General features: G+C 47.2%; 1 protein-coding gene across 2 annotated transcripts in view; it reads right to left on the bottom strand.

The window, feature by feature from the left end:
- The window catches only part of GPR20 (G protein-coupled receptor 20), a 36,212-nt gene extending 22,714 nt beyond the window's left edge, over positions 1-13,498 (bottom strand). Inside the window, exon 1 of one of the 2 annotated variants that reach the window (XM_028736065.2) lies at positions 13,101-13,498. The gene's annotated coding sequence lies outside the window, so the exon portion shown is untranslated. The remainder of the gene's footprint in view (positions 1-13,100) is intronic. The other variant, XM_028736062.2, reaches the window with a different exon arrangement.
- Between the last annotated feature and the right edge of the window lie 227 nt (positions 13,499-13,725).

The raw sequence follows: 13,725 nt of genomic DNA, 5'->3' as shown, positions 1-13,725 counted from the left end.
CGGAGGGTGGTGGTGAGAAAGATTAAAGCCAGAATGTTATGTATGTGGGAGCTGTGCTAGAAGCAGGCTGCAGGCAGAAGACTAAGAGTGAGAGCCATGCTTGATTTCTGCTTGAATCCAAGGCTGTATCTTTGGGAGAAGCAAGATATGGGGTGCTAATGCTGTGAGCCCCTCCATCAAAGGCTACATCTGTGTAAATTAACCATATTATCGTAAAGACACCACAGTCTCCACTGCCTCCCATTCCAAGGAAATAGAACTTTACTTAAACACCTGGAATCTCGCACCACAGAGATCAGGGTGGTAGCCCCCAAATGGAAAATGAGTGAGGTCCTAACCAAAGAACTGAAGTTGACAGGGTATGCAGAACTTGCACTTAACATAGAATAAGAGAACAAGAAGAACATATGTTTAAAGAAGATGGGAAAACGTTTATTGAATAGGCGGAAAATAATTGTGTACAGTTGAAAACGCTGGCAGCATTAAGATAAATTCAACAGCGTGAATAGGTTTTGATGGATGCAATAATGGAAAACCGGTTGGTATAGTTTTTGTAAAAATATGCAGGGATTTAAGATATGTAAAATGACCCATGGAAAGAGAGGAAGGGAAGTCATTGATATCTTAAGGATGTAAAATGTGCATTTGAAATTGCAAACAAGAAAATTTAATAAAAACTATATTTTGAAAAATCAGGCTTAAATGCAGGTGCATGTGGTTTCTTTAAAAAAATTGTAGATTTTTGCAGACATGTGGAGACATGAATTTAACATGAAAAACTGAGAGAAACTGGAATTAACAGATCCATCCATCCCTAGGATCCCTGGGTCCATTTGTGGCTATAATTATTCAGATTTTCTGTGTCTGGGGAAAGTTTCTTAAGTTGTTACTGCCATCTCTTCCAGGTGGGCTGGAACACCTGTCTGGTCCTGGTTGGCCATCCACTCCCTCCTGGATTTGAGCAGCCACGAGGGATAAACACCAAGCATGTACAAAGTTGTTTACTCCAGTCCAGGTATCTCACCCACATCCCAAAGCTGTAACAGCTGAAACTCACACAACACAGCTCCAGATGGAAGGACCTGTTAGAATTCTGAAATCCAGAGGCAAGTGATGTTATCCTCAAAATGCCTTGCACACAATTTGTGGTGGGAAAATGGGCCTTCAACTTCAATCTACACTTAGCTAGCCCCACTCCTGCTGGCCTTCTGGCTTCCAACCAGCCCAGGATGTGGCCCAGGCTGCCAGCGTCCTCCTCCCCTGTCTCAGCTGAACTCAGCAGGGAGCAAAAGGTAAAGGTAAAGGGACCCCTGACCATTAGGTCCAGTCGTGACCGACTCTGGGGTTGTGCGCTCATCTCGCTTTATTGGCCAAGGGAGCCGGCGTAGAGCTTCTGAGTCATGTGGCCAGCATGACTAAGCCGCTTCTGGTGAAACCAGAGCGCAGTGCAGGGAAACACCGTTTACCTTCCAGCCGGAGCGGTACCTATTTATCTACTTGCACTTTGACGTGCTTTCGAACTGCTAGGTTGGCAGGAGCAGGGACCGAGCAACGGGAGCTCACCCTGTCGCAGGGATTCAAACCGTCGACCTTCTGATCGGCAAGTCCTAGGCTCAGTGGTTTAACCCACAGCGCCACCCGTGTCCCTCTCAGCAGGGAGAAAGATGGGGACAAAACCAGAATGAGCTCTTGTTCCACCTACTGTGGTCCTCCTTGCCTTCTGCCCCACCAACGCCAATGGGCACCAGCCACTGCTGCTGTGGACCTTCCTTCTCATTCTCCTTGAGTCTGGACTTCTGCCCCCAAAGTCCTGCTGTGGCGTTTGCTTCCTATGTGTGTGACATCATATTGGGTTCATAGGGAAAGGGTTAACTAATTGTAAAATGACTAACCAATGGGAACCCAAGGGGCAGAGTTAACTTTATATAAGGTTTAAGCACAGGGAGAATTTGTTAAGAGGACATTGTGTATGCCATCAAATGCCAACAGTGTCCTTCAGCTCTCTATATTGGACAAACAGGCCAAACCTTACGCCAAAGAATAAACGGACATAAATCTGACATCAAGAATCACAAGACAGAGAAACCAGTAGGAGAACACTTCAATCTCCCAGGACATTCTATACAAGATCTCAAAGTAGCTGTTTTACTACAAAGGAATTTCAGAAATAGACTGGAAAGAGAAGCTGCTGAATTGCAACTCATTACCAAACTTAAAACCATGGAGAGACCTGGTCTGAACAAAGACATTGGATTCTTATCTCATTATACATGACAAAGCCATTTTTCACCTTCTCACCCCTTGCTTTTTCCTGTAAGACCTATTGCAGTTGTTAAGAGTCGTCAACAGGCTCATCACAGCTATCTGCCAATCACCCATTCCCACCACCCTTCTGAGTAATACCCCTCCCCACCTTCTCACTATATAGAAGGATCTGGCAACTTCTGTTTCAGTGTATCTGAAGAAGTGTGCATGCACACGAAAGCTCATACCAAGAACTAACTTAGTTGGTCTTTAAGGTGCTACTGGAAGGAATTTTTTTTGTTTTGTTAAGAGGAGTTAGAGTTAGAGTGGTTGAGAAGACAGTCTGGAGTTAGACAAGAGAGGGAAGATACGTCTGTGGGTTGGGCTAGTCTGGTGTGAGAGAGGGAGAGAATTTGTTAAGAGGAGTCAGTCTAACAGTTGAGATAATCAGTCAGAAGGTATTTGGAGGCAGAGACATCACCTTGGCAACAAAGGTCCTTATAGTTAAAGCGATGGTTTTCCCAGTAGTGATGTATGGAAGTGAGAGCTGGACCATAAAGAAGGCTGATCGCCGAAGAATTGATGCTTTTGAATTATGGTGCTGGATGAGACTCTTGAGAGTCCCACAGACTGCAAGAAGATCAAACCTCTCCATTCTGAAGGAAATCAGCCCTGAGTGCTCACTGGAAGGACAGATCCTGAAGCTGAGGCTCCAATACCTTGTCACCTCATGAGAAGAGAAGACTCCCTGGAAAAGACCCTGATGTTGGGAAAGATGGAGGGCACAAGGAGAAGGGGATGACAGAGGATGAGATGGTGGGACAGTGTTCTCGAAGCTATGAACATGAGTTTGACCAAACTGTGGGAGGCAGTGGAAGACAGGAGTGCCTGGCGTGCTCTGGTCCATGGGGTCACGAAGAGTCGGACACGAATAAACGACTAAACAACAAAAGGCTGGTAAAGAAACTATAGTTAAGATACTGACAGGAATATTATCTGCAAAACCATAAACTTGTCAATGTTTGTAAAATAAACTTGTTATTTTGGTTCACTTTTAACAATTGACTGGACTCAGTGTTTTACCAGAGAGTAACTGGTTGGTGGCAGAGGGGAAGCGATCACAGTGGTGGCACAGGGATCAATAGACCGTTAAATATCCGGGGACCCTGTGTGATGGCCACACCTGCCCTGGTGAAGACAGCACCACTGCCCCCATGGAGTCCTCCTGAAGTCCTTTAGAAAGGATTTGTGCACCCATGATGAACAGCTGCGCGGCTTCAAACTGGCTGTTGAGGCTCTGCCAAAGGAAGGCAGGATTCCCAGGCTATCATGCCTGACAGATGCCAGGCATGTGGGAGGAGACGGCGACTCCCGATCCGCCCGCAGCTCCCAGGGCCGGGTGGGAACCAACGAGGAGCCTTTGAGGGGCAGGAGCGAGCTGCTGTTGGAACGTGGCTGCAGGCAATAATAGCTTCCCAGAGAAATGACTGATAGGGTTTAAAATACATTTCCTCCTGCTTGACTGAAACAGAGTCATATCCAGCAGTGTCTTGGAGATGTCTTAAGGCGTGTGTGTGTGTGTGTGTGTGTGTGTGTGTGTGTGAGAGAGAGAGAGAGAGAGAGAGAGAGAGAGAGAGAGAGAGAGAATGTACCTTTCCCAGACTGAGGACCGCCTGGTCCAATTGGAAGGTCGGTGGTTCAAATCCCCGTGATGGGGTGAGCTCCCATTGCTCTGTCCTGGCTCCTGCCAACCTAGCAATTCAAAAACACACATAAAAGGTAAAGGTACCCCTGACCATTAGGTCCAGTCGTGACCGACTCTGGGGTTGCGGCACTCATCTTGCTTTATTGGCCGAGGGAGCCGGCGTACAGCTTCCGGGTCATGTGGCCAGCATGACTAAGCCGCTTCTGGCAAACCAGAGCAGCACACGGAAACGCCGTTTACCTTCCCGCCAGAGTGGTACCTATTTATCTACTTGCACTTTGAGGTGCTTTCGAACTGCTAGGTTGGCAGGAGCAGGGACCGAGCAATGGGAGCTCACCCTGTCGTGGGGATTCGAACCGCCAACCTTCTGATCAGCAAGTCCTAGGCTCTGTGATTTAACCCACAGCGCCACCTGCGTCCCACATAGTGCAAGTCAATAAATAGGTGCCGCTGCGGCAAGAAGGTAAACGGCGTTCTCGTGCACTCTGGCACTCCTCACAGTGTCCCGTTGCGCCAGAAGCGGTTTAGTCATGCTGGCCACATGACCTAGAAATCTGTCTGTGGACAAACTCTGGCTCCTTCGGCCTGAAAGCGAGATGAGCGCCACAACCCCCGAGTCGCCTTTGACTGGATTTAACCACCCAGGGGTCCTTTTTAACTTTTTTTTTACACCTGGTCTATTCATGCCACTCACGTTGTATGCAGGGCTGATGTACTGGGTGAACTAATTGGTTCAATTAATCAATTGAAAGAAATGTGCTGTGCTTGTCCCATGGGTTACACGAGAGGCGAGGTCCAAGTCTGGTCTGTGGTCAAGGTGCAACATGGAGGCAGGCTGTAGTAGCTGAAGCTGGGTGCAGGGCAGGGAGTTGGGTGAAGTCAGGAACAGGCATGCAAGCAGGGAGCCAGGGCAGGTCAGGAGCTCAGGCAGGAACTAGCAACCAACACTGTTACTCCCGCAACTTAGGACTGGGGCTGGCCGGCTTTTATCTGCCCCGAGGCATAGGGTGGCCCCGATCCTCTGGTGACTTGCCTCTCCTGGCCTGGAGGAGAACACTCCTCCTGCGGGAACTTAGTTCCCTCCGCCTCTCTGCCCTGAGCCTCTGCAGCTCTGGAGAGGCTGGAGGATTACCGGACCCAGAGGCAACCTCACCTTCCCCTGACAGGGCTGGGAGGAGAGCACCTGCAGGCAATGGGTCCTCCATCTCCTCAGGAGTCAGAGCAGACTCAGCTGATGCCTGCACCTGAGGATCCAACACAGGTGAGGACCCTTCAGGCTCAGGCCCCAGCCCCGGCTCAGCTGGTTCTGGAGGCGGGGAATCCTGTGCAGGCTGGGATCCCTCAGGTTCAGCATCTGAGTCCGAATCCCAGGCCATCACATGTCCTCTTGCTAGTTCCGCCACCCTCATAAGTTCAGGGTGGTGGTGGTGGCCCAGAGGGCCAGCTCTATGGTAGCCCTCAAGTTGTGGAATTCCCTCTCCACAGAAGTGAGTCAAGAAGGACACTGACAAACTGGAACGTGTCCAGAGGAGGGCAACCAAAATGGTCAAAGGCCTGGAAACGATGCCTTATGAGGAACGGCTAAGGGAGCTGGGCATGTTTAGCCTGGAGAAGAAGAGGTTAAGGGGTGATATGATAGCCATGTTCAAATATATAAAAGGATGTCATATAGAGGAGGGAGAAAGGTTGTTTTCTGCTGCTCCAGAGAAGCGGACACGGAGCAATGGATCCAAACTACAAGAAAGAAGATTCCACCTAAACATTAGGAAGAACCTCCTGACAGTAAGAGCTGTTCGACAGTGGAATTTGCTGCCAAGGAGTGTGGTGGAGTCTCCTTCTTTGGAGGTCTTTAAGCAGAGGCTTGACAACCATATGTTAGGAGTGCTCTGATGGTGTTTCCTGCTTGGCAGGGGGTTGGACTCGATGGCCCTTGTGGTCTATTCCAACTCTATGATTCTATGAGTCTGGCTACTTCACTATACAGCTGTCAACAAAAGCTGAACGCCCACCTCTTCACTTTGACACCTGATATGTGTGTTTTCAGGGCCTGCCCTATTCAGCACCTCTGGTGGGGGACAAGTCATGTCCACCTTTGGTCCTCACCCTGCACTGAGCTCTCACCTGTGGCTCTTAGAAGCTGTCAGCATATGACAATGGCCACAATCCAGGAAATGGCTTCGACTGGCTGGCTAAACCAGGTGACGGTAGCCGACGGGTCTCAAACCCTTGTTCAGTTAGGGACTTTCCTTGCACATGAAGACGGGCTCTGGCAGTTCAAACGGATGAGACCAATGGCGGGTCCATTGGTGAAGAAGACATTTGGACTACTGCAATGTGCTCTACATGGGGCTACCTTTGAAGGTGACCTGGAAACTACAACTAATCCAGAATGCGGCAGCTAGACTGGTGACTGGGAGCGGCTGCCGAGACCACATAACACCAGTCTTGAAAGACCTACATTGGCTCCCAGTATGTTTCCGAGCACAATTCAAAGTGTTGGTGCTGACCTTTAAAGCCCTAAATGGCCTTGGTCCAGTATACCTGAAGGAGCGTCTCCACCCCCATCATTCTGCCCGACACCGAGGTCCAGCACCAAGGGCCTTCTGGTGGTTCCCTCACTGTGAGAAGCCAAGTTACAGGGAACCAGGCAGAGGGCCTTCTCGGTAGTGGCACCCGCCCTGTGGAACGCCCTCCCACCAGATATCAAAGAGAACAACTACCAGACTTTTAGACGACATATGAAGGCAGCCCTGTTTAGGGAAGCTTTTAATGTTTGGTGTATTACAGTATTTTAATATTTTGTTGGAAGCCCAGCCAGATGGGCGGGGTATAAATAAATTATTATTATTATTATTATTATTATTATTATTATTATTATTATTTTCTACATGTGTTGTAGAGGGAAGTGAGGGGAAGATGGGGCTCATTAATTTGGGAAAGGAGTCCATCTAGGAGAAGGAAAACCCTGAATCTCTAAACCTCCTCTGCCTTGTGGCAAAACTCAGTTGGGAGTAAACCCAGAGGGAAAATTTGTATCCACTGCCTTGTGGGACATCTTCGGGAGAAGAAAGAGCTAAGGTTGTAGAATTATGCCTGGTCAGGCGCTCAGTTTCCTTCACGAGTGACAAGATTTCATTTTGGGGATTTGGGGAAGAAGAAGAGTTTGGATTTGATATCCCGCTTTATCACTACCTGAAGCAGTCTCAAAGCGGCTAACAATGTCCTTTCCCTTCCTCCCCTACAACAAACACTCTGTGAGGTGAGTGGGGCTGAGAGACTTCAAAAAAGTGTGACTGGCCCAAGGTCACCCAGCAGCTGCATGTGAACACGCGAGGAATCGAACCCAGTTCACCAGATTACGAGTCTACCACTCTTAACCACTACACCACACTGGCTCTCAAGAGAATGGAAATACTTTCACAGGAAGATGGGACAAAACGCTGGCCGGCCAAACCTCCAAAGACAGAGCAAGCTGTTGAGTGTTGGGATACAATTCCATTCTTATTTCCTAGGTAGCGCATACCAAGCCTAGAGAACCTGTTGCCCTTGAGATGTTTGGTGGATTATAATCTCCAGAGCTGGATTTAGGGCAGTTTTGGTGGTTCTTCCACACAGGAGGCCGAGCCGAAGGGGTACAAAATTGAGAAGATCCGTAATGGAGAAGATCCATTTAGGGGTGCCAAATTTTGGCCTCGCATAGGGCCCAAAATTTGTATTATGAAAGATTACCTAAGCCCACCTCGTAAGCTCTCATACTCTCTGACCCTTGCTACCAGTGCTTCCACTTCAGCCAACTGCTTTGCAACAGAGTTGGTTCACACATTCAGATGCTGAGTCTACATGGACTGCGAGCCCAAGTCACCATGTAGGTGCATTTGTGAACCAGAGATACTTAGTCACAAATGCCAGCCACGATCTCTGTGTGAAAGTAGGGCACACTCTCATATTTCTCAAATGATTATTCTATTTATCTATATAACTTACTAGTCACTCCTCGGTTGCAGAAAAAGAAAATTAAAGCAGTAAAGATGGAAAAAAACAGGCACCATAAGACAACCAGCCAGCACACATACAACTGGGAAACAAACTCTTGCCAGAAAGGTCTCTATATTCCTAGTAAAGTTTATTAGAAAAATAGCTCTTGTGTTGACGGATGTTTGTGGGAAGCTTTTTAACACTGAGGGGCACATTTCCACATTTCCCACTGGGAAACCTTTCTGGTGGCACTTATCAGTGGGGAGTGTGGCAAAAATGGGTGTGGTCTGACATACCACCATCCAGCCAAGCAAGCGTTTGAGTGTTGGAATTACAGTAGCAAGGATCATTCAGTTAGTAACCAAAGGGTTAATTCTCTTGACAGTTACTCCACCAATGAGAGAGTGGTGGAGGTGTTGCTTAACCACCCATCAGAGTGCCATGATGCTCACTGAGGTAACATGTGCTCTGATTGGCTGTGTGGTACTGAGGGAGTTTTCCTCAGTACGTGTGGTTGAATGTCTTCCTACTATGAACAAGGCGAGACAGGAGAAAGACTAATAATAATAATAATAATAATAATAATAATAATAATATCCTCTTCAGCATTCAGAGCATGTTGCAGCCAGGTAAAAATCACTCGAGGGGAGTGCAGCACAGGGCCAGAGGTATGTGTGGGCTGGGCAGGGCCCCAAAGCCTGGATATATAGGTTTGGCAGGCATCAAATGACAAACCTAGACAGCACCTTAAAAAGCAGAGACATCACCTTGTGAACAAAGGCTATGGTTTTCCCAGTAGTGGTGTATGGAAGTGAGAGCTGGACCATAAAGAAGGTTGATAGCCGAAGAATTGATGCTTTTGAATTATGGTGCTGGAGGAGACTCTTGAGAGTCCCATGGACTGCAAGAAGATCAAACCTACCCATTCCGAAGGAAATCAGCCCTGAGTGCTCACTGGAAGGACAGATCCTGAAGCTGAGACTCCAATAGTTTGGCCACCTCATGAGAAGAGAAGACTCCCTGGAAAAGACCCTGATGTTGGGAATTTGGAGGGCACAAGGAGAAGGGAACGACAGAGGACGAGATGGTTGAACAGTGTTCTCGAAGCTATGAACATGAGTTTGACCAAACTGCGGGAGGCAGTGGAGGACAGAGGTGCCTGGCGTGCTCTGGTCCATGGGGTCACGAAGAGTCGGACACGACTAAACGACTAAACAACAACAACAACAAATAGATGAATATCAACAGGCAGGGAGTTCCAAAGTGTAGGTCCTGCTACACTACACGATTGAATTCTTACAAATACAGAATGGGTTTTTTGTTAGGGCTACCATTCCTGGACATTACCAGGATTTCAAAGGTGGAAGTGACGTCCGGGGGGACGTCTGGTTTGCCCTGGATCTTTGGCACGTAAACTGAAAAATCGCAGGTCTTCCTACTTCCAACTTTTGGGGTGTCCTGGTTTTTTACTTTTTGAAATATGGCAACTGAAGGAGTGTCTCTACCCCCATCGATCTACCCGGACACTGAGGTCCAGCGCCGAGGGCCTTCTGGCGGTTCCCTCGCTGCCAGAAGCCAAGTTACAGGGAACCAGGCAGAGGGCCTTCTCGGTAGTGGCACCCGCCCTGTGGAACGCCCTCCCACCAGATGTCAAAGAGAACAACAACTACCAGACTTTTAGAAGACATCTGAAGGCAGCCCTGTTTAGGGAAGCTTTTAATGTTTGATGCATTACTGTATTTTAATATTGTGTTGGAAGCCGCCCAGAGTGGCTGGGGAAACCCATAGGAATAGGAATAGTTGTACAGAAACAGGTGAATAATGGAATAAGTGAACTTAAAGAAAAGCCATAAAGAGTACCCAGACTTCCTCAGACACCTTCAGTCGCAGTCCAAAGTGTCAATTGTAACATCTGGAGTGTATAAGCCAGATTCTGCTTAATCTTCTAGTCATAGCTGTCAACATTTTCCTTTTTTTAAGGGAAATTCCCTTATTCTGAATAGGATTCCTCGCAAGAAAAGGGAAAAGTTGACAGCTATGCTTCTAGTCAACAAACACCAACTACCTTCTAATTTTTACAGGAGTGTTAAGGTTTTGGGGTTTTTTTGCAGCAAATGAATGAGAAAAAGTTTTCTGGGATGTTAAAGAGGAAACTATTTATTATAGCACGAGTATTCACGTTTTGCAGTCCCATCAGACGCACAGAGCGTTATCCTGAGTCATAAGAATGTAAAACACATGGGTTTGGGGGGTGGGGGGAGGAGGAGCGGTTGTAAAAAGTGAGGTCAGAGCGAAATAAAATCCAAAACAGTACAAACAGGGATGTGTACATACCTAGCAATTGTCATTCACAAGACCGTTCCTGTTGACAAAGGCATCCTAGTGTTGGTAAGCCTAAATTTGTTTTGGCTCAGTCCATGAGTGATATATTATTCTTATTAATTAATTAAATGTTTATACTGTCCTGTACCCATAGATCTCTGGGTAGTTAACAACACAGAACTCCAATATAAAAGAAACAAGATACATAATAAAAACAGAAACAGAAACAAACCCCAAAATCCCCACTTCCACAATGTCTCAGGGTCCAGGTAGGTTTATATGGAGAAAGGTGGTCCTTAAGGTATTGCTGGCCTGAGCTGTAGGATTAATATAGGTTTGTGGGCAGGCTTATCTAAGCAAAAATGTTTTGAACAGGTGCCAAAATGAGCTCCGTGCCTGATATCAATAGGCAGGGAGTTCCAGAAGTGCAGAAACGCTCGATGTATTGTAATTCACATTTTACACCCCCACAACCCATAGCCCAGGATAACACTCCATGGATCTGGTGGGTTGTAGGCCGCGAAAGCTTACACCGCCATCTATTTATCTCTCTCTTTTTGCAATATATTTACCTTTAACCTTCTGCAAGACTCTAAGTCCTCCTCCTTGCACTAACAGTGGCAACGATAAAAATTGCAATCCCTTCACACAATTCCTTTTCACTGAAAAACCCTGCCTTCTTATGAGACCCAAGTAGCAACCTCAGTTCTTAAGCTGAATCGATTCGGGAATTAGGGCACAAGACATAGCGGTGTTCTCCTCACTGCACTTTCTCAGGATCTGATCTCTGACAACTTTCTGCTCGAATAAATCTTTTCCACTCCACGGTGCACACAGCACGTTTAATGGATGTTCCCCAGCTTTGCTGTCTCACACACCAGTGGCTTAGTGATTCAGATACCTTCCTACTAGTCCTTTGTACCTCAAATGATGAAAATACACAGCAGAGGATGGGGGCCTCCAGACTGTCAGCATTTCACAGAAAGCTCAATTGGTCGAGCACGAGACTCTTGCATCTTGGGATCGTGAGTTCAAATCCCACGTTGGGCAAAATATTCCTGCATTGCAAAGGGCAAGACGAGCCTTGTGGTCCCTTCTGACTTTGCAATTCTACAATTCTATGAAACGCACACCAGGAAATCCACGTCTGTGGCACGCTCTGTCACCCTGGGGCAACACATACCCTTTTTAAAAATAATCTGACTCTCAGTAGTTTAGAAATTGATGGGGAAATGAGCTGGGAAATGCGGGGTGCATGAGACACCAATTGTAGGATTGGGACCCAATGGTCATCTAGTCCAACCCGCTTCCAGTGCAGGGATCTCAGCTAAAGAATCCCTGACAGGTGGCCTTCGAACCTTTGCTTAAAAATCTCCAAGGAAGGAGAATCCACCCCTTTCCTTCTTTTTTCTTTCAAAAATTGTATTGGTTTTCCAAGTTTATAACAAATATAACATACAAAAGAGAAAAAAGAAAAAAGAAAAACCATACAAATAAACACTTAATCCTCCTAAAAATCCAATTTAGTTTTCATTGTTAAGTGACTTCTTCAAATCCCCCCCTAACTGAATTCCATTGTATCCCCTTGTAACAGTTTTCCAATATCTTCTTTCTAAGAAAATTTATTTTTCAAATTCCTTTCTTTACTTCTTTTCATAGTTTCTCCCATAATGTTTTACAATTTAATCATATTCTATTCCTAAGCCAATTTGATAAATTCAAGTTGCTTCTACTTGTCTTATATTACAATTTTTAGCTAGGTAAAGGTAAAGGTACCCCTGCCCGTACGGGCCAGTCGTGTCCGACTCTAGGGTTGTGCGCTCATCTCACTTAAGAGGCCGGGAGCCAGCGCTGTCCGAAGACACTTCCGGGTCACGTGGCCAGCGTGACGAAGCTGCTCTGGCGAGCCAGCACCAGCGCAGCACACGGAAACGCCGTTTACCTTCCCGCTATAAAGCGGTACCTATTTATCTACTTGCACTTAGGGGTGCTTTCGAACTGCTAGGTTGGCAGGAGCTGTGACTGAAAGACGGGAGCTCACCCCACCACGGGGATTTGAACGCCGACCATACGATCTGCAAGTCCTAGGCACTGAGGTTTTACCCACAGCGCCACCCGCGTCCCATAATTTTTAGCTAAGTAATCTTTACATTTCTTCCTGGTGGAATCCATCGCTTTCCAAGGTAGCATGGGCGTAGCTGGGCGGGGGCAAGGGGAAGCTTCCCCCCCACCAAGTAATTAAATAGAACTACTTAACTAAAAGTAGAAATTGCAGAAAGATTTTGACAGATTTTTCTCCCTGAGCACTCAAAAGAAAGTAACTGCTCTTGAGACATTTCATCATTTCGAAGCTGCTAAACAGAGCCAGGCAGAGGATGATGACACATGGGTGGGATCAGACCAAGGTACCATCCAGTCTAGCGCTCTGTTCTGATGGCGGCCAGCCAGAAGCCCCCGAAGGAACCCCGCAAGCAGAAACATAGCACCACAGCACGTTCCCCACCTGTGATTCCCAGCAACTGTTGCTCAGGGTCCGACAGTGGGCTAGCAGTCTCTGATAGCCTCATCCTCCGTTTTTCGGTCTAATCCTCTTTCAAAGGCCATTGCTGCCTCTTGTGGAAGTGAACTCTGCCATTTAGCAAACCAGGATGAGCACAGGGCGAATGCCTCTCGCCCTTGCCACCTGCCCACGAACAAATCACAACAAATGCTCAGTAGAATGGAACCACCACAAAACCAAGCAAATCAGCACTCAATAAACAAGTTTTCTGGTGCAGCCACTAATCTCTCTCTCTTTGTTCCTCTTGCAAACCCAGCTCCCCACATATTATCCAGAGAAGATCGCAGTCCTTACCTGTCTATTCAGCTTGATGGAGAAAGCATCGCTCCTGCCTCCAGAACCCTGAGTCAGCCCAGCAGGAGTCCCCTGTTACTCCAGAGTGCTAACTCAATGCCGCCGCAGCCGCCAGACTCCTTTGGTTTACTTTGACATTGACGTCAGAGTCCTTTTCCTAGCGTCCAAAAAAACTTTGGCAAAAGGAAGGGAGGGAGGAATAAATATGCCTGCTGCAGAACCGCCTTTACGACTGGGAGAGACGTTCGGCCATGTGGGGGCATTTCCAGAAAGCAGCATGTCTAATCTCTCATGCAAAGGGTTTTTATTTATTTATCCTGTGCCCTGTTCGGCGGGGAAGTCAGGAGCAGCTTAGAGTGAGCTCCTTGGGCAGATTCCAGGCCCTGATTAGCCGGGGACCTGCTTAGTTTTAGCACAGTAACAGCTTTGTGCCGCTAGCAAGCCTTTTTTGTGGCAACGCATCTGAAAAATGCACCGCGTCAGAAAATATGGAGAGCGTAGTCCCGGAAATGGCAGAGGAATGGCCAACCCAAATGATCAGGATAGATTCCTTATGAGGAAAAGCTAACACCTTTGGGGATTTTTAGTTTTTATGGGGCAGAGGGAATGCCTGAGGCTGCAATCG

This window comes from Podarcis muralis, chromosome 8, assembly GCF_964188315.1.
Source record: "Podarcis muralis chromosome 8, rPodMur119.hap1.1, whole genome shotgun sequence".
Classification (NCBI taxonomy): Eukaryota; Metazoa; Chordata; class Lepidosauria; order Squamata; family Lacertidae; genus Podarcis; species Podarcis muralis.
The sequence above is the reverse complement of the archived record's forward strand: the minus strand, read 5'-3'. Positions and strand labels throughout refer to the sequence as shown.